Here is a 21,311-nt window from a genome sequence, read left to right as displayed (position 1 = left end):
TACAATTTTAAAAGGTTATACTAATTGAGGTTATGGCCCCTTATTACCAACCTTCAGCTTATACATAAAATCATTTAGTTGACTCTTGAACAACACAAGTTTGAACTGCGTAGGTTCACTTATACACATATTTTTTTCAATAAATATATTGGAAAATTTTTGGAAATTTGCAACAACTTGAAAAAACTCATAGACTAACCACATCGCCTAGGAATATCAAAAAATTAAAAGTTAGGTATGTCATGAATGCATAAAATATATGTAGATACTATTCTATCCTTATACATGCATATGATGATATTTAATATAAAATTAATAATGTGTGCCTTTTCTTACTGTTTTATCACTTTGCTTTCAAAGAATTACAGTACCATACAGTATGCCTCTCTCTCTAAGTGGAGAAACTGCTTATCAGCCTATCATCTCAGGTAAGTGAGTTTTGTTTTTTTTAATGTAACGATGTTTCCAATACTGTGTTATGGATATGACTGTAACACTGTATGCCATAAAGATTTTATAATGGTTCACTCATTAGTGTATAGGCTAGGCTACTGTGAGCAATCCTATCGATGACACTGGGAGACCATAAAGCAATCATATTGCTGCTTCTTCACGAGCAATGCATGGATCAATGCTGTAGATAAATATGAATTTTTTTTCACATAATCTTTTCACTTTTGATGTCTAGTGTTGTAATACATACAACATCTACAGTGTTTTACATCATATAAGACCATATTGATGTAGGTACTGATAGACAATTCATCTTGTAAACAGATGACATAAACTTGCTGCATCAATAATACAGTACAGTACTATGAATGTATTTTCTCTTCCTTATGATTTTCTTAATAACATTTTCTTTTCTCTAGCTTACTTTATTGTAAGAATACAGTATATAATACATATAACATACAAAATACATATACAAAATAACTGTTTATGTTATCATAGTTAACAGTAGGCTGTTAAGTAAAGTTGCTGGGGAGTCAAAGTCATACGCAGATTTTTCAACTGCACAGAGTACAGTGCCCCTAACCCTCGCATTGTTCAAGGGTCAACTGTAGTTTAAAATAACTAGAAGGGTACCTATAGAGAGAGCCATCCTGCATTCCCTTTACCATAAAAGATCAAACACTAATAACTGCTTAGCACTTACTATAGTGTCAGGCATTACTCTAAGGACTGCTATTCAGTATCTCATTTAATCATCCCAACAACCCTATCCGGTAAGTACTCTTATCAAATAGCTAGTCAGTGTTGGACACAGAAATCTAACATAGGTCTGCCCCCACCAGTGGTCTGTGAACTGGAGCCATCTCATGCTAGCTTATCAGAGCCAATTATTAAATTTTCAGGAATGCTGTGGGCAAGCTGTTAAATACAGCCATTTTTAAAAATTAAATTATATAAACTTAGAGTTAAATAAATTATTATAATACAAGCAAAAGTAATACTCAAATCTCATCACTTCTTAATTATTTTACCACACTGTGTATTATTATCAATGTTCTTGGCATTATTTACATCTAATGTATTGTAAAGGAAAGTACTGTACAATGTATGCTATTGTGTATCTCTTCCGGACTCCATCTTCTGTGATGTCTGGTCCGTGGCTTGAAATTAACCATGGTGGGAGTCTTTTCACCACGGAAAATGGCAAATACTGCAAATCAGACTTTTTGTTCCCAGAGAGCCGGTTGTTAAACATTTACCAGCACACCCTCCAGACCACAAGCTCTTAACTCTGTAATTTTCTTTTCCACCTGATTAGCATTATACATTAATTTTTGTTTAACGAAAACAAATGGCTTTCAGACACGCTTTGCTTTTACTTAGAAAATTAAACCACATGAAAAGTAAAAGTAGTTCACTCCATTGAAGCATTTAATTAAGTTCTCAGAGGAAGACTTTGCCTTTCTGGTTCAAAAATAACATTTCCCAGGAAATAAAGGGGCGGGGGAGGGGGAGAGACTGCTCTGTAAACAAACAAGAAAGAAATACGTTTTCACCAATATCTTCCTACAACCTACTTATACCACTTCCGCTAAAGATTTAAATCTGACATAAGTAGTTATCTTTCCCGAATGTAGTAAAATTTGTATCTTAGAAAGGGTCTGAGATTATAGCTCAGCAGTACCCTTTCCTCACCACATACTACATCACCCTTCTGTCTGATGCCTCACATCCAACAGATGGTGGAGCCATTTTTTATGCTTTTCTTCTTTCAATAAAATGAAGCAACACCAACCAGTTGTCAGTCTACAAAAATACAGCACTTGACATTGACTAATTTAGAAGCAGCCTTGTCAGAATTTTGAAAGCCTGCAATCATAAAACTCCAAGATCTCCAAGTGTGCTTTCTATGCACAATGAACAAGATAATTATCTCCTTTCCTTGAATACTTAACTTTCCCATTTAGGAGGGACAGTTGAGAGATATCATTCTCCAAAATTTAATTTTCTCTTTAACAAAATAACATGCATGTGACTCATATCTGTGCATATAGACACACATACATGATTAAAGGAATTATTAATTTATTTATAAACTAGATTTTCTTTTTACTCAAAAAGAATTGTAGATGGGAATACTGTAGATGGAAATATTTTAGTATCATCGTTTTTCCTACTGAGAGGGTTGCAAGTATTGTAACTGTCACTCCTCAGTAAAATATCTGCCAAGCCAGAACACTGAGGTCTCTCAAACCTTCATTCTTTCAACAAGTAATGATTAGGTATCTAATAACAATGTTGTTATATTTATTCAACACAGATGCATCAGGCTATGTAATCATATATATATATATATATATATATATATATGATGTATTTGCTTTCTATTATCACCTATCAAATATCATAAAATAAAAATAGTTGTCAAAGTTCAAGGTGGGAGGAAAGAATTGTAAAGTGAGTTATACGCACTCGACCCACTAGTCTATATCCACAACATAAGTACCACCACCTGAAGCTCCTTTCTACAGAACTGCTTTGAAACAAAGTAGGAAATGTCTTTAAACAGAAAGCTAAGGTTGGATAATATGACTGCTGACCAATGTTCCCTAAATAGGAATATAGATTCCATGGGGTGTTAGAAAATTATTGTTGAATATAAAGGGGTGGAGGGTACTCTGTCATCAGATACATTTGGATCGACAAAGTTAAACAGGATCTTTACTGCAGGACTGCTCAGATTTGGCCCTTGCTGGCCAGGAACATCTCACATAGTTGGTGTTCCTCAGATCAAATCCTGAGAAATGCTCATTTACGCAGCACCGTAGCCTAAGTATGTAGATTGGAAAGGATAGTTTAAAAGAATAGAAAATAGGGCCTCCCTGGTGGCACAGTGGTTGAGAGTCCACCTGCCGATGCAGGGGATACGGGTTCGTGCCCCGGTCCGGGAGGATCCCATATGCCGCGGAGCGACTGGGCCCGTGAGCCATGGCCACTGAGCCTGCGCATCCGGAGCCTGTACTCCGCAACGGGAGAGGCCACAACAGTGAGAGGCCCTCATACCGCAAAAAAAAAAAAAAAAAAAAAAGAATAGAAAATAAATTCACATAACTGTCCACAGATTCTTTCCTCAGCACTGAGATTTCCAGCTGGATACATTTGCTTTTGATTTTCTTTGAACGTGCTCTGCCTGATGGCTGGTTGGCCAACACCAATCCACCCTTTCAGGCCCTGTTCAAATGCCCTGTTCCATAAACCCTTCTCTGATCTCCCAGCCGCACACTCAAAGCAGCTCTTGTGCAACTCACTTATGACACCCATTGTATTGGCATTTGTATACATCCCATCATCCCTAACTGCCTGTATGCTTCCTGGGGGGAGAGGAACTTGCAAAAACTATTGAATGAAAAAATGAGTGACTAAAAGACTGATTAACTGAAAGAATAATACAGTAAACAGCTCACTGGAAATGGAAGAAATAAAAAGGTATAACTGACCCAAAATAGACATCCTCAGAAGAATGTTAATTATAGAATACTTTGCTAAAATGGAAATTAAGCTTTTCTCTTCCAATATATCTGGATTCCTAAAGGCTTCCATAAATTGTTAAAATTAAAACTGTATCTTTAAAATTCTTTAAAATTATTACTTTTACTCTGCACCACTTGTTTAAAGTCAGTAACCTTCTTTATGGTTTCTGAATTGTAGGCAATACTACAGTAAATTAACAGAATCCAAAAATTTACACTCAGAAATTAAGTCTGACTGCTCAAGTATTGAACAAATCATAATTCGTAGGAAAATTCAATTTACACATTTAAAGAAATGTGCTTGTCTTTTTTCAGGTGTCAAATCCCAGTCTTGCAGCACTGACTGCTGAAAACTGAAAACCCACACCAAAATGCTATTAACATCGGTCCTCACAAACCCAGAAGACACCAAAAAACACTGTGAATGTCCAACCTCTTAAAAAAAATAAATCCTCTTTGGCCAAGAAATAAAGGCAGACATGTGACTTCTCATTTGCTTCCTGCTTTTTAAATTTTTGGATTCTTTAGTGCCAGGTTATAACCTAATTTTAAGATTTTTATCATTTTCTACTTTATTTTAATAATTAAAGAGGAAATGTCCAATTTGGATGGGAAAAAGTATACATACAGTTTTAATACATCTTTTATAGTTTTATATTTTCAAGGAAGCATGGTTTACAGAATAAAAATTTTATGCATATGTCTGTCAAGTGGCCTTTTCAGCTACACTAGAAGTTGATCGCTAATGACATTCCAATAGTGAAAAGGCTGCAAATCTAAACTGTGGGGGAAAGGAGATCATAAATCTAGTCACTTTTACTCAGTACTGTCAGTTAAGTATATGCATACACATACACACACACACATACATACATACACACACACACACACACACTTACGCCTTGCTGATTTACTCAGGAACAAAACTAAAAGATTGTTGCAAGTTACACACATTGACTATGGTCATGAACGAAGTGATGACTGAGACATCCCTTGTCAAAATGTCTGTCAATACTTGAACGAATCATGTTGTTATCTGGGAACTCTATGCCCAAAGACAGTATCCAGTCAGGCACTTGATAAGAAGAATGGGACAGAAAGCAATAAAAATATCTATCGGACTTTGCAATGTTCTAGTTATTTCAAAAGAAGGCTCTATCAATAATAAACTCACATTTCTCCTAAGCTCATTCAATAACAGATCCCTTTGTATTTAATACCTTCCCAAATGAAGTTACAAAAAGAACTGTTTTTTTAATATAATCTTCTTTGTCCCAAGAAGAAAGATTCAGATAAAGTAAACATTGGCTAAATACATAGTGGGACCAAACTATCTACTGGACTTCTATGGAAATCTGGTCCCTAAAATAATCTAAGCAACTATTGTATGAATCAGAAGAGATGAGTCTTAATTCTCTGTGACCTTGACCAAGTCACTTCATCTCAAGAGGCTCCTTTCCTCATATTGTAAGGAGAGATTGTAATACCTTTCCCACATGCCTGAGTGATGTTGTCAAAGGCCATCAACTGAAATAAATCATGAAAGGATATACAAATTTCAAGGATTATTGACTTTGCCAAGAGGGCCGCTTTTATCCCACAATGATGCTGACATATAGCTCATAAGCTGCCTTTCTTTGTGGGGCATGCAAGCACCATAGAATATTTATACAACTGATACATCCAGAATCTACTCAACAAAAGACTTCTGTATGTCACAATATCAACACATTTCAATGCAAAGTGAGCAGCTTTCCAAGATAAAAATTTCTGCTGTGGCAACTCCACCAAGAGGAACAACCTACACTGAATTCTTACAGCATTCCTTGTCATTTGCACGGGCTCTTTCAATCTTGTTGTCTTTCCCTCACACACTGTTCTGAAAGAGTTGGAATCCCATCAGTCACTGTGACAGTCCCACATTACAGATCAATGTAATTTGTTTATTGACTTCTGAATACCAAATTCCTCCGAGGAAAGTCACAGATCCACAACATGTTGGGAAAATATGGCTGGAAAACATGTAAATACAGACGTGCCCTGACAGCTCCTGATGGCTGCCACTCAGAATATCTCCCAGAGTACACTTCTTCCTTTAGGGGCCACTCTACTCTTAAACATGATAAATGTCTTCCTGCGAGGATGGGGAGCGGAGGAGGGAACAGACAACCAAAGGCGAACAACAGATTTAGTGGCACGTGAGTTCTAAAAACACCACAGCAGTAAAGATGTAAATGGCTGCTGTGTTAGTCAGGTCTCCAGAAAATATAAGACCCAATAGGATGTATATACATATAAACAGAAAGAGAGAAGGATTTTAAGGAACTGGCTAACGTGATTGTAGGGGCAGGCAAATCCGAAATCTGAAGGTCATCAGATTGGAAGGCCAATCCAGCAGAAGTGCTGAATACTGCAGCTGGAGTCTGAAGGCAGTGTGGAGGCAGAATTCCTCCTTCTCTGGGAGATTCCTTATGTGGGGAACTCAGTCACCAACTGATTGTCACCAATTAGGCACCTGCACACAGAAGCTCTTGGTACCTAGGGCTAAGTCTGTAGAGATGCTTGAACCAAGATCAAACGGCATTGTCTTGACAGAGTATGGATAATCCAGTGAAACCACCAACAGTCAGGAATGGCAGTTTCATTCCAGGCCTGGCACTGGGTTTACAGAATGGGTCCTCTATAGCTCACTGTCTGCAGAAATGCCACCTCCTTGCATCCGATGAGGGCTGGAGCCACAGCTAAATGTGGCAGCACAGGCATTATGTGTAGAGATGAAAGGCCCAACACCCATCTGCTGTGGCCTAGCCCTCTGATGACCAAAGTCAAGGACCTGGGGTCACCACAAAGAATTCACTGACAACGTTCTTCACCCCCCACCATCCTGACTATGTACGATACAAGATTTGTAGTTTGGAGCCTCCTGAGAAGGGAAAAAAGAGGATGAAGTGTTATGCTAACTTCTTGGTTATAATCCCATCTCCCACTTTTTTTAAACAGTGGCCATCCTTGTAGGTGTTTTCTACATGTCCATGAGCACTCACATACACTCACGAAAGTCTTAAAGGAAATACGCAAAAATATTATCAATGATTGTTTCTGGATGATGGGAATTTCAGGTCGTTTTTTCTTCTTTATTTGTTTAAATGCTTAAAACATTTATAATGAGCATTAATAGCTGGGGGAAAGACAGTAGAGATGTTTTCGCTTTTCAGTTATAAAAATAAGCTAATCCCTTGGAATCTCTGTAAACCTCATCCAATGGTCTCTTACTATAACAATTCCCGAGGAAGTATGCGCATTTATTTAGCAGTTCATTTTTAAAGGTGTCCCTGAGGCTTGAGCGAAACCAATATGAGGAGTTGTGTTGTAAGTATGACAAAGTAAAAATCAACAAGTATGCCTAAACACTCAGGATATCAGGGCAAAATGAGCAAAACAGGAAAAAAAAATTTTTTTTTCTAAAATACTTTTTTCAAAAGAGTTTCTAACCAACTTGTGTTAAGATAATGCTGTGGCTAATGAGCTAGAAACAGTACAAAGGTGGTTTTGGACCCACTGATATTTTCTCTTTTATATGCTGGTTTTGGTTTTCTGTTTGTTTTTATTGTTATTACTATTAACAAGAAAAACAGAAAATTCCTGTTAAGGTTGAGTCAGGTCGGATATGTTTAGTGACTATATTTCCTGAAAAAATATTTACAATTTTGAGGACTGGTAAGAACTCTCTGAGACCTCAAGAGACATTATAAAAAGGGCGATGTTCAGCTAGCAACAATTTTTTAAATCTGCTAATTCACATACCGAAAGGAAGCAGGGCTGCGATGGGGATGGGGGTCTGGTGTTAAAGTGACAACTCCTTTAACTTTGGTGTCAATGCTGTATTTACACACAAAGGTTAGGGCACCCAATGGCCCTGTGACATACATAAAAAGTCACTCCCCTGCTTCACTAGCTTGAGGTAACCGTCATCCATCTAACTTCATCCTGGCTTTCCCACCCTCCAGCTCTGTCACTTGGGTGTGTTATTTAACCTCTCTGTGTCTCAGTTTCCTTCAGTAAGCACCTCACAGAGTTGTTATAAGGATGACGTGAATTAATATTTATAAAGTGCTTCAAACAGGTCTGGCACACAGTAAGTGGTTTGTGTTCAATAAACTGACATTTACACAACTGCTTGCACCACTCAACTCTATGACAAGCCCATAGTCCAAATGATCCACCCAAGTTAGCCCCAAAAGTAGCCACAATTCCTACAAGAGAATTCAGGGGGCTCCCGTATGAAAATGAAAAGAAACTACCCAAAAGGCCTCAAAGTAGATGCATCATGGTGACACACACATTAGAATCAGCCAGAGTAGCTTGGCTACAGGCTGCCCTGCGGCTACACAGACAAATGCTTTGTTTGTCCTGAGGCTTAGTTGTCTCTGGGTGATTCATCACAATGCAGACCAATGAACCATGTTCAAAATGTCCTGCATTAGCACTGGAGCTGAGTTAGATGGGAAGCATAGAGAAACTTGTATCCACTGAGCTTTGACATCAGCTAGACAGTGTGTAAGACATCTCCACATCATGATGTAAGGATGACTATCTGTTCCTCACAGTAGAGAACATTCTGCCATCATGAAGCTAGTGAGTGGTGGGGCCAGAGCTTGCTCCAGGATGCCTGACTGCAGTTTGGACTTTCTCCTACACAGTGCTCCCTCTTGTTCATAAAAACTAGCATAGAATACTTCTGAGAGGAGGGGGAAATTTACTCAATTCTTGAATCCAGTATTTCCCAAATTTGTGAAAGTTTCAATGTTAAAAACTAGATATGCAAACAGGCCTATGGTGACTGTCCTCTGGCACTTTAAAAGCAATTTTTTGTATATGCTGCTGGCGGAAGAATAACTTAGTACAACCACTTTGGAAAACAAAGTGGCATCACACTCAGAAATGCTGGAAATGCACACAGACCCAGCAATTCCATTCCTAGGTATATCCTCTAGACTCAGAACTCTTTCACATTTACACCCACACTGTCTATCAAAAAACTGGATACACTGTACACTGAAATACTACACAACAGTGAAAATCACAGCAGCAGGATTCAATCCCAAAAGCATAATATTGAGTGAAATAAAGCAAGTCAGGAGAGTACACAGTTTTATTCTAGTAGTATATAGTTCAAAAAGATATAAAATCAAGAAATATATTGTTTATGGAATCATTCACATGTAGATTAACTACAAAAGAAAGCAAGGAAATTACAAACACAAAAATTTAGGACTGCAGTTACTTGAGTGGGAGAGGAATGTGGTCAAGGAGGGTGTTATGGACTGAATGTTTAGGTCACCCCAAAATTCACATCCTGAAATCCTAATCTCCAATGTGACAGCAATAGGAGGTGGTGGACGTTGGAAGGTGCTTAGGTCAGGAGCCCTCATGAATGGGATTAGTGCCCTTATAAAAGAGGCCCCAGAGAGATCCCTATCCCTTCCGCCATGTGAGGACACAGGGAGAAGGCAGCTATGAACCAGGAAGTGGGTCTCACAAGACACTGAACCTGCCAGTTCCTTGCTCTTGGACTTCCCAGACTCCAAACTGTGAGAAATAAATGTTTGTTGTTTAAGCCCCCCAGGATGTGATATTTTTGTGATAGTAGCCAAATGGACTAAGACAGAGGGCTCCATGCAGTACTGGCCACCTCTTTCTTAAGCTCAGCAATTTGTATGCAGATGCTATTTTTACAATTCTTTAAAATGTACATTTAATTTATAGTCTTTTGCATGTATAATGTATTTTCTAAAACAAAGCATTGTTAAAATAAGCAGAAAAGATCAACTTTATTAACTGCTAAAAGCGAAACAGTCATACACACAACTAGCCACAAAATAAGGCAAAATAAAACGGAGAGATGGAGAGCCGACATTCCCTCAGTGTCTCTGTGCCAGGACCATGGTGGGGATTTTCACATAAAGGAATTCCATTTTAAAAAGCACAAAGGTAATATGAGGTCTCAAAGAAAAGAGAGATGACACCTAGGTGGGAGGACAATTTCCTGAAGAGCATTGCTTTTTGACTCTTGCTGTAAGACTGGGTAATGCTTTTGAGCAAGGAGCAACAGGGTGACTGGATCCCTAGGGTAGAGAAAACAACACTTAGAAAGAGGGCAGCAGAGGGACACTAGGTATGTCCAAGAAATGTCAAATAGTCCAATTTGGATCCTTGCCTTAGCTTATACATACAGCCAGAGATATAGTTTACTATGAACTGGTGCCCAAATCTGAGCTCTGTTAAGAGTCTGGATGACCCCAATAGCCTATTAACTCCCCAAGTCTAAGTTCCCAGTAAGACTCTATTAGAAATGCCTGTACTGTTAATTTATTCACAATGTAACATGACATGAAAAGAATGTTTAAAACTAGACTTGTTTCTCCAAATTTCTTCAGTAAATCAGATAATCTTGAACATCAGTTTACTCCACTACCAAAGGGGAAATTTCTAACTTTAAATCTATGTCTACGGGAAGATACATCAACTAACTAAAAACAGGACAAACATTTTTATAGCCACATATATATATATATATATATATATATGACTATAAAAGTAAAAGTTATAGTCATATATATATAACTAAAAACATTTTTAGGGCTTCCCTGGTGGTGCAGTGGTTGAGAGTCCGCCTGCCGATGCAGGGGATACGGGTTCGTGCCCCGGTCCGGGAAGATCCCACATGCCGCGGAGCGGCTGGGCCCGTGAGCCATGGCCGCTGAGCCTGCGCGTCTGGAGCCTGTGCTCCGCAACGGGAGAGGCCACAACACTGAGAGGCCCACGTACCGCAAAAAAAAAAACATTTTTATAGTCAACTGCAATCAGTTTTGTGTGTTTTCTCAGAAATATGACTAAGAACAGCTATTATCAAAATAAATAACATTCATTCTAGAGGCTGTGGGACCAGGCTACCAGTGCCACAGCCCATCAGCTCCTCCCCTTCTGGTCAAGAGCCAGGGCTGGGTCAAATATGTTACACTCATCATACCCTTTCATTCTGCCTGTGATCCTGACAGCAGCACACTCTCTCTGCTCCAGAAGAAACACATATGATCCATTCCTCCTCTTCTAGATTTTTGGAAGATGCTTTAGCTAAACATGGCATTCAACTAGTCTATCAGATAAAGTTTCACTGCAAGTTTTAAAGTAATCAAAAATAATTTCAAACACACACAAAATGGCTTCAATCACTTATAAAGATGTGGCTTTAAAATATGGGTAAAGAGAAGGGGGAAAAGCTATCTACCATAACACTTCATATTTGAGAAACTACAAGCCAAAAACTTCTCCTTTGGAAACAACAAAGCATGCATTAAGTTTTATAATGCATTTTTTTTAATATTTCAGGATTTTCAGGCCATTCAGTCTCTTTATTTATTTATTTTTTTGGCTGCACTGGGTCTTCGTTGCTGCGCACAGGCTTTCTCTAGTTGGGGTGAGCGGGGGCTACTCTTCCGTTGCAGTGCGCGGGCTTCTCATTGCGGTGGCTTCTCCTGTTGTGGAGCACCGGCTCCAGAGCGCAGGCTCAGCAGTTGTGGCGCACGGGCTTAGTTGCTCCGCAGCATGTGGGATCTTCCTGGACCAGGGCTCGAACCCGTCCCCCCTGCATTGGTAGGCAGATTCTTAACCACTGCGCCACCAGGGAAGCCCTATCTCCTTGTATTTTCTATAACCCACATCCCAAAGGTAAATCCTGGTGGCTCCACCTCCAAAATATATTCTGAACGTGACCTCTTCCGATCTCTTCCACTATCACTACCACGGCACAAACCCCATCGTTTCCCACCTGGATAACTGCCCCTGACATCTGATGGGGCTCCCTGCAACCACCCATGCCTCCTACAGTCTATTCTCAACAGAGCGACCAGACAGGACTTGAAAAACATAAATCAGACACCATCACTCTTTTCTTCTCGGTTAGTGGAAGTTAAAATTCTTAAAATCTTCTAAAAGACCTTTTCTGTTTCCTGCTTCTTGCAAGCCCCACCTCCTTTGCCCTGTACTCTCCCCATTCATTGTTCTTACTTTTTCCAACACACCACCGTGCTTCCACCTCCTATCTTTATACTTGCTCTTTCCCCAAACATCACAGCTCACCCTCTCACTTCCATCAGGTCTGCTCAAATATCCCCTCATTGGAGACCATCTCTGATTATCCAGCATAAAAAAGGAACCCACCCCTCAACCCAGCATTCTCTTTCCCTGCCTTACTGTTTCCATAGCATCGAGCACCAAGTGATTTGTGAGCTATTAACCATTTTTTTTAATCTGTGTCCTTTCACTAGAATGAAGTTCCATGAGAGCAAGAGAACTGCTATATCCCCAGCTCCTAACCTGGCCCTTGTACTTGGTAGGCACTTAATACACATGTTTTGAGTGAATGAAGAAATTTAAAAAGGAAGTAGAAATCCCTAACATGAGGTGACATTTGTTTTTACATAAATAGCTTTTTCACAAGTTCATCTACCTAAATTTCTCCAAAGTTGGCACAAGCACAGCTCAGTCTCAGCCTTGCAAACATTGTGGCCATAAAAAAATAAAATAAAATAAAATAAAATAATCAGAGATCCTAGGAAGAAGTAAAACTCTTCAGATTTACCCCCCAGAAAATATGCTAGTATCATTCTTCCTTTAAATGATGTTTTTGCCCCTAAAGATGGGTGCGTCCTCCTCGGCCTCACAGTCCCTCGGGATTGAGTCACCTACATAAAGTGACTCTTTGGCATCAGTTTCTCCTCTGCAGAAGTTGTACCTGGGTCAGCTCTACAGATAATAATCTGTAAATTATCAAACTTTACGTGAACATAAGTTACAGACGCAATCACATAGCCATATGAATCAAGTGTCTGCTTCTGCAGGATGGAATGACCGTCCCAAAATGTACTTTCCCAACATGCAAAATGCAAGCCCAATGAAAAGAGCCAAGATGTAAAATGAGAATACTGAAGCAGTCAGTGATGAAGATTTGGATAGCGTTCTCTACGTACACAGCAGCTGCATAATTTGTGAGGTTTAATTTTATCAGACTGACTTCTATTTCATGTGCCAAGTTTTTTTCCATTAGGATTTCAGCAGGTGCAATGTGACAAATCAATACAGCTAAATTCTTAGCCTCTGAACTAAGAAAACTCTCTATCACAACGTGTTAGGGTGAAAGACAGAAAAAGTTGGGGGAGGGGAAGAAGGAAAAGGCAGTAAGGAGAAAAAAATGAGATTTTAAAAGGAATCTGGCTTTTTCGCAACGGGCTTGCTGCCAGGACACAGGTGTCATGAAAACCACTGCTAAACCTAAGCAAAAATGGGAAAGGAGAAGACCCACATCAACATCGTTGTCACTGGACACGTAGATTCAGGGAAGTCTACCGCTCCTGGCCATCTGATCTACAAATGTGGTGGGATTGATAAGAGGACCATTGAAAAGTTAGAGAAGGAGGCTACTGAGATGGGAAAGAGCTCCTTCAAGTATGCCTGGGTCTTGGACAAACTGAAAGCTGAGCACGAGCGTGGTATCACCACTGATATCTCCCTATGGAAATTCAAGACCAGCAAGTACTATGTGACCACCATTGATGCCCCAGGACACAGAGACTTCATCGAAAACATGATTACAGGAACATCCCAGGCTGACTGTGCTGTCCTGCTTGTTGCTGCTGGCATTGGTGAATCTGAAGCAGGTATTTCCAAGAATGGGCAGACCCGTGAGCATGCCCTTCTGGCTTACACTCTGGGTGTGAAACAAGTAATTGCTGGAGTTAACAAAATGGATTCCACTGAGCCACCCTACAGCCGGAAGAGATACGAGGAAACAAAGAATTCAGCACCTCCATTCTGAAAATTGGCTACAACCCCAACACAGCAGCATTTGTGCCAGTTTCTGGCTGGAATGGTGACAACATGGAGCCACGTGCTAACATGCCGTGGTTCAAGGGATGGAAAGTCACCCGTCAAGACAGCAATGCCAGTGGAACCAACCACACTGCTTGAAGCTCTGGATTGCATCCTGCCACCAACTCACTCAACTGACAAGTCCTTGCGTTTGCCCCTCCAGGACGTCTACAAAATTGGTGGTATTGGCACTGTCCCTGTGGGTCGAGTGGAGACTGGTGTTCTCAAACCTGGCATGGTGGTCACCTTTCCTCCAGTCGACGTGACAATTGAAGTGAAGTCTGTTGAAACACACCATGAAGCTTTGAGTGAAGCCTTTCCTGGGGACACTGTGGGCTTCAATGTCAAGACCGTGTCTGTCAAAGATGTCTGTCATGGCAATGTGGCTGGTGAGAGCAAAAATGACCCACCGATGGAAGCAGCTGGCTTCACAGCTCAGGTGGTTATCTTGAACCATCCAGGCCAAAGCAGTGCTGGCTATGCACCTGTGCTGGATTGTCACACAGCTCACGTTGCCTGCAAGTTTGCTGAGCCGAAGAAGATTGATCATTGTTCTGGGAAAAAGCTGGAAGATGGGCCCAAATTCTTGAAATCTGGCGATGCTGCCATCGTTGATATGGTTCCCGGCAAACCCATGTGTGCTGAGAGCTCCTCTGCCTATCCTCCTCTGGGCCATTTTGCTGTTCATGACATGAGACATACGGTTGCTGTGGGTGTCACCAAAGCAGTGGACAAGAAGGCAGCTGGAGTTGGCAAGGTCACCAAGTCTCCCCAGAAAGCTCAGAAGGCTAAATGAATATTATCCCCAATACCTGTCACCCCAGTCTTAATCAGTGGTGGAAGAACAGCCTCAGAACTCTATGTCTCAATTGGCCATTTAAGTTTAATAGCAAAAGACTGGTTAATGATAACAATGCATCGTAAAACCTTCAGAAGGAAAGGAGAATGTTCTGTGGACCATTTGTTTTGTGTGTGGCAGTTTTAAGTTATTAGTTTTTAAACTCAGTACTTTGTAATGGAAACAACTTGACCAAAAATCTGTCACAGAATTTGAGACTCATTAAAAAAGTTTAATGAGGAAAAAAAAAAAGGGAATCTGTTATGTATGCCCAGGAGTGCTGTTAGAAATTTTGTTCCTTTGTTTCCATATCTGAAGGATTTAGGTATGTGTCTTATCCGGCCAACCCCTAAATCTCCCACTGGTCTATGTATTACTGCTACACACAACAGAATTAGGACTTGAAATGGGATCTCTGGAAGGTAATAGTGCTGTGGCATCAAATTTTTTTAACGTATTGAGTATTTGAGAAGAGTGTCCACCTAAAGAGCACAAAGAAGGGAGGGGTGGCCAAGCTGTGGTCAAGAAGATGAATCTACAAGAAAGATTTTGCTGCAAAGGAGAACCAAACGTGGAAGTTGAGTATATAAAAGATAAAGCATTAGAAATAAAGGTTGCACAAAAGGCCACAGGTATATGAAAGCCAGAGCGATTTCAGCTTGGGGACACCTGGGACATTACTATATACGCCCAATTGCTCCAGGGACTGAAGAAGGACATAGCAAAAGCCCTGGTGTTTAAAAAGACGCTCAACCACACACGCAGTTATGATCTTGTTCCCTTATACCTTCCACCTTATTTCTAACCTCCTCGGGTGTCCACCCTTGCACATGTCACATGCATGGCCCTGCTCCTACATCGCTCCCCATGTGCTATCAAGAACACAGGCTGTGGCTTCTGTCCTGCATGGTACCTAATGCTCTAAGTTCGCAATTAATATCAAACCACTAATAGTTATTAGAGACCTAATATTTTAGACTAACATTAGAATTACATTTAATTAAATTTAATAAATAAATTGTAATGAGTAACATGGAGCTGGAATGTCTCTTTAATGAAATCCATGGAAACATGACTGAGATTATCAAGGTTTTCTATTCAAACTTTTAGAATCAATGTTGGTTATATTTTCCTTCTGATTCTCACTGTAGAACAGAAATGTTTTTATTTGTTTTTAATTTTTATTGGAGTATAGTTGCTTTACAATATTGTGTTAGTTTATACTGTACAGCAAAGTGAATCAGCTGTGTGTATACACATATCCCCTTTTCTGGATTTCCTTCTGATTTAGATCACCACAGAGCACTGAATAGAGTTCCCTGTGCTATATAGTAGGTTCTCGTTAGTTATCTGTTTTATACATAGTATCAATAGTGTATAGATGTTAATCCCCATCTCCCAATTCATCCCACTGCCTCCCTTTCCCCTTTGGTATCCATACGTTTGTTCTCTGTTTGTTCTCTACGTCTGTGTCTCTACAGAAATGCTTTTAAATATCTCTGGAGTTACAGTTAGGGTTTTTTTTTTTTCACTTGGGATTTTTGTTTTATTTTGTTTTGCTTTGTTGTTTAAAAACCACAGCAATGATGGAGGCTTAAAATAGAAAACTAGTACCTATTTAAATATATAGTAGAGGTCAAAAAACAATCTGAATTCAAATGAGATTTCTAAAGATACATACATATTTCCTTTCTGATTTCTACAGATTTGTTCACTCCTTAAAAACTTTTATGCTATTTTGGGATTTTTACTGCAAAGCCAAGATAAGCGCTGATTTTTATCTGTTGAGGGTGTTTCCTACTCAGAAAAACAATCCAGGTCAACCACCACAATAATCATAAACACAATGGCCAAGGATACAGAAAAAGAAAATTCATGAGTTCACATCCAGCACATAGGGATCTGACTCAACTTTAAGAAAAAATTAATAATACACACAATCCCCTTTAGTTTTATTGACCACTTAAGGCAACTGAAAGTTTTCATTAACTTTTACTAATTAAATTATTCTGCTTCTTTATTTAAGTGTTAATGAAGTTTTTAAAGTAATGATTTTAGGAGATGCATTTCTAATTACTATTTCTAAAAATATTGCAAACCATGTTCTTACCACATCAAAATTAAGCAATTACCTATAAATGCCCATAATTAGAAATGCAGTATAAATTCTGTTCTAACAAACCAAGCCACTGTGTCTTAAAGATAGGATAATTAGCACAGATACTATTAAATGGGTGCTATGGTGATAGGTGCCGTAGAAATGTACAGACAGACTGGGTGAAGGGAAAAAGCAGCCCGAAAAAGGAAATTGATTTGTGAAAGCAGAAGAAAAAAAAATCTTGAGAATGAGATAGGCAACTGGAGGGAAGAAGCAAATCAGCAGAGGGGCTTTTTGACTGATATTAGGAAGGTGTGTTGTAACAAATATTTAGTACAGGTAGTTCTCACTATATATCTGACTCTGCCCAATAATGAGTCATTGAAAGGGTTTGTTCCTGGATGGCACTGAACTATACATGGAAGCGCCTTCAAGGAACATGGAGAAACCTCACTTTGAGTGAAGAGAAAAACCTGACCCACATCATACACTTTAGTTTCAGAGGGAGACAGAATCCTTTCCAGTCTGTTTTATATTTACATCGTGAAACATCACAATTTTCTGCTTAACACACTCTAACATACAAATGAATAAAAGTGCTGTTTTGTTTTCTTCAAACTTGGCAATAATTTGGGAGGATTTGAGATGATTTTTTTAAAGCTTGTGTTAGAGGACAAAAAATTAGGTACACAGCCTCAAACTCATAAAACGCTGGGATTATATGATTGTTTTTCCACGCACGGTATCTAAAATAAGTTAAGTACTTAGCAGGTGTTCAAAAAGTATTTGTTTAAGAAGAAAGATGGGAAGGACTGAAGTGTTTCCTTCTGAATTGTAGGCAGAAACTGTTCTAAAACATGTTCATGTCTTAACTCATGTTTCTTATTGCAAAAGCAGCCCCATCAATCACTAATGTCTTCACTCAAATCCAGTGGCATTTACTGAGCACCTACTATGTATGAGGATTGCCCCTTTTGCGTCTGTCACTCAGGATTAGTCTTTAATCCTGCAGCTGCAAAACCCCAGGGGCCCTGAGCAGATGGGACTAGTAATAGGATTTTGTTCAACCCAGTAACACTTTCACTCCATCTGGCACGTTATTCCTGGAACAGTCACTGGAAAAGAAACTGCACTAGGTAAAAACATTAACAAAGCCGGGGTGATGGGTTTCAGTCGAAATTACAAGTGACAAGTTGCTCTTCTGGTCTTACCATCGGCAGCTGCACACCTTTCTTCCACCCGGTTCCATGTTAGCCTTCCTCTCTATCCTTCCACACCTGCATCCTCAATTCATCCTCCTCTTAGACTAATAGTTCTGCCAACTCAGGATCCATCAGTCTCTCCACATCAGCATGAAGCTGTATGGAAAATGAGAGAGTGACGAACAATCTTCCTAAGACTTGGGTCGCTTCCCTCCATTCTCATAGGCTTGGAAAACTCTATTTAAAGTCCACTCGGCTTCTCCTCCCTGCCTTGTAAGAAGTGTACACTTCTTAAAGATGCCAAACTTCTTTTTCCCCAGACTTTTACCCACCAGACATATTATATGTTGCAGTTGCTGGAAAAATATTATTAAATGAGAACTTTTTCATGAAAACAGTCATCATCACCTAGATAAATGAATAAATTTGGTACTACTGCATTTCTATAAAGATGATAGCAACTCAATGTTGATCAATCTTATTCTTGCTAATGCTTATAAAAAAATAAAGGTTAAGAACTAGCAAAATTTAGTGATTAAAAGAGATCGATTTAAAGTAGAAAAAACAGGAAATAGAACAATATACACTTTTTCTAAGACAAATCTGTTTAAGATATTTAGCTAAAGGAAAATGACACTGATCCAGAAATGTACACGGCTAGTAGACAATCACTAATAAAGAAGTTTTATTTTAAGCCTCTGAATTTCCTCTAAAAAGCCAAGATTTTAATATTCTTGGCTTGGACTTACCGTACTAAAAACACAGTAACACAAGGGAGAACAATGAGACATTCCTTAAGAGTTCACTTACTAGGTCAAGTGTGCATCAGAATCTTAATTCTGATCTACAAAATCATTATTCTCTTACAATTTAACTGAATATTTATAGCCATGGACTATTTTAGGACACTTCAGAATTATTGTCATCACGCCCCATTTGCTCCATCTTTAGAAGGTTTAGAACACACACCAAAAAAGTTTAAAGGCCTATGTTTCTGAAATAATTTCACTTTACTTTTAAAATTGAATACATAAATGTCTGAGAGTGCTATTTTTAAAATTCACTTTCACGACAAACTCTTTATATTGAGCCTCAAACTGTAATTCATGAGAAACTTGAGAAACTTCTAAAGATGAATTACATGTCCAACAATTGTCAGGAAATTGGAGACACAGTTTCCTCCAATAATGAGCACCTATAAGGTTTCTTTATATTATAAAAAAAGAAGGAACAGGAGGAAGCGGGGAGAGAAGTGTACAATGAAGAGAAATAAGTGTGTGCAGTCAAGAGACAAGATGGAATTTGAAAGAGCCACTAGACTGTGGCTTAGAAAGATTAAATTTACTCCACGTGACTCCAAAAGGCAGTAAAGGGACCATTAGCACAAAGTCAAGAGAGGAGAGGGGAAACTCTCAACTTAATGTGGTAAAGAAGAACTTCCTATTAAAATGGTATATACACACTTATGGTGTAACAAACTTAAGATCTTCAAAGGAATTCAAGTAGAAGCTGAAAGACAACTTAGCATGGACACTGAAATTGTGAATTTCTCTACTGGGTGGGTGGGAAACAAGACTAGGAGGCCAGCTCCGTGATTCTCCACTTTACGTGTGTATAATCAAATGTGTTGAACCCTTCTATAAAGTCAAAAAAGTGTAGGTGAGCACTTTTAAATGAATGCATTATAATTTACATGTCCGTGATGGACATCTGCATTTCGGTGTTCAGCATCCATTTTCCTCCTATGGTAGCATCAACTTGCTCTTCCCTTTGAAATAACCCAGTCCCTCTGGTCTGAGTGTGGTTGGTCGAAGCCCCACCTCTTCAGTTTGTCTCCTCCTCCTGGCCACAGAGATGGGCATGTGACTAAAACCAGACCCAGGCAAATAATCTTGAAGTTTTCATTCAAACTAATGGGGAAGGAAAATTCTTTCTGCGGAGCTGGCTAGGATATAAGGCTGAAGCTTGCTTAAAAGCTATCTTGCCATCATCATAAGGAAAGAGGCTACCCGGAAAAGAGTTACGGGAGAGAAGAGCTGAAACCGGATGATAACCCCAGGATCCACTGACACCTGGGCTTTTCAGCCATCAGCTAGCAAAGCAGTACAGCCTCTCTTCTGCTTTAGGCTAGTTTGCGTTGCCTGTCACTTGCAACCAAAAAGTCCTAACCAATGTCAAAGGAGGAAATAATGAGAAAGGGAGCTTGAATGTCTAAATACTGGCTAATAATCTAATTCTGTAGGTTTTGACCTTTAAAACCTAAAATATTTAGGGTACCTCCTGGTACCATTTGAACTTTCTCATCTTCTTCATCATGACTATTTTCCGATTCATACGGAACCAGCTTTTCTCCCAGCTTTCTGCCTTGGTTTCCCTTAACCTCTCAAGAGGTTCTGTATTGGTTTCTCAAGCTCCCAAGAAAGAACTGACATGGGGCACTTCCAAGAGTCATCAGCTGTCCTGTTCACACAAAACAGCCACTCTCCCCTGTGGCATCAGGCTCACACAAACCAACTGGAAATTTTCCCTCTAAGTGAACAGACTGTTTCAAAAAAAACAGGATTCCAGAAATAGTTTGTCAAGCTGTCCAGGTTTGCTGTTATGAAACCAGTGCCCAGGCCAAAAGAATTAATCTCTTTTCTCCCTGAATCAGAATTTTCTCAATGAGCCTTAGGCCAATTAACCAGGGAGGGCATCCAGAATCTCCTCATCACTCCACACTTAAGTCTTCTGCTTTTTTCAGCATTTCTAACCTTTCTTTACATTTTCTAAACAAACTAAGAAATGCTTGATTTTACACATTTTAATACAACCTGGCATGGGTCACTGGTCATCATAATTGTTTCTATCCCTCTATAGAACAAAATAAGGTACAAAGAGATTAAAATGCACATACATGTATTCATATCTGATGATTATCTAATAATATTAATCACACCATCATTTTTTACAAAGGACATAAACAAGTTTTCTGAAAGAATAAGTCTTAACGCCATTTTCCCCTGTTAGTGCAAGTCATATAAATATCCCCTACCACGTACTTGTGGCAGCTTAGCCAAAACGCAGGCACTCATAATAGAAATGAAGCATCGGATTTGCTGCACACAGTGCCACGTCCACACAAAGCCTCACACTTCGGACAGGAAGGGAAGAATAATACTGTATCCACTGGTAGCTGCAGGGGGACTTTTCGGGAGACAAAATGGCATTACTTGAGTTGGAATTTGGCCAGGACACTGGGGCTAAATACCCGGACTCTT

General features: G+C 39.4%; 1 protein-coding gene and 1 pseudogene across 2 annotated transcripts in view; one reads left to right on the top strand and one right to left on the bottom strand.

The window, feature by feature from the left end:
- NEBL (nebulette) overlaps positions 1-21,311 on the bottom strand; it is a 341,624-nt gene that overhangs the window by 234,759 nt on the left and 85,554 nt on the right. The window lies entirely within an intron of this gene.
- LOC308614306 (elongation factor 1-alpha 1-like) lies at positions 13,295-14,964 on the top strand (annotated as a pseudogene). The gene has a single exon. The product of its transcript is annotated as an elongation factor 1-alpha 1-like (transcript).

This window comes from Mesoplodon bidens (genome assembly GCF_964165515.1).
Source record: "Mesoplodon bidens genome assembly, chromosome: 3".
Taxonomy (NCBI): Eukaryota; Metazoa; Chordata; class Mammalia; order Artiodactyla; family Ziphiidae; genus Mesoplodon; species Mesoplodon bidens.
This window is presented reverse-complemented; position numbering and strand designations above follow the sequence as displayed.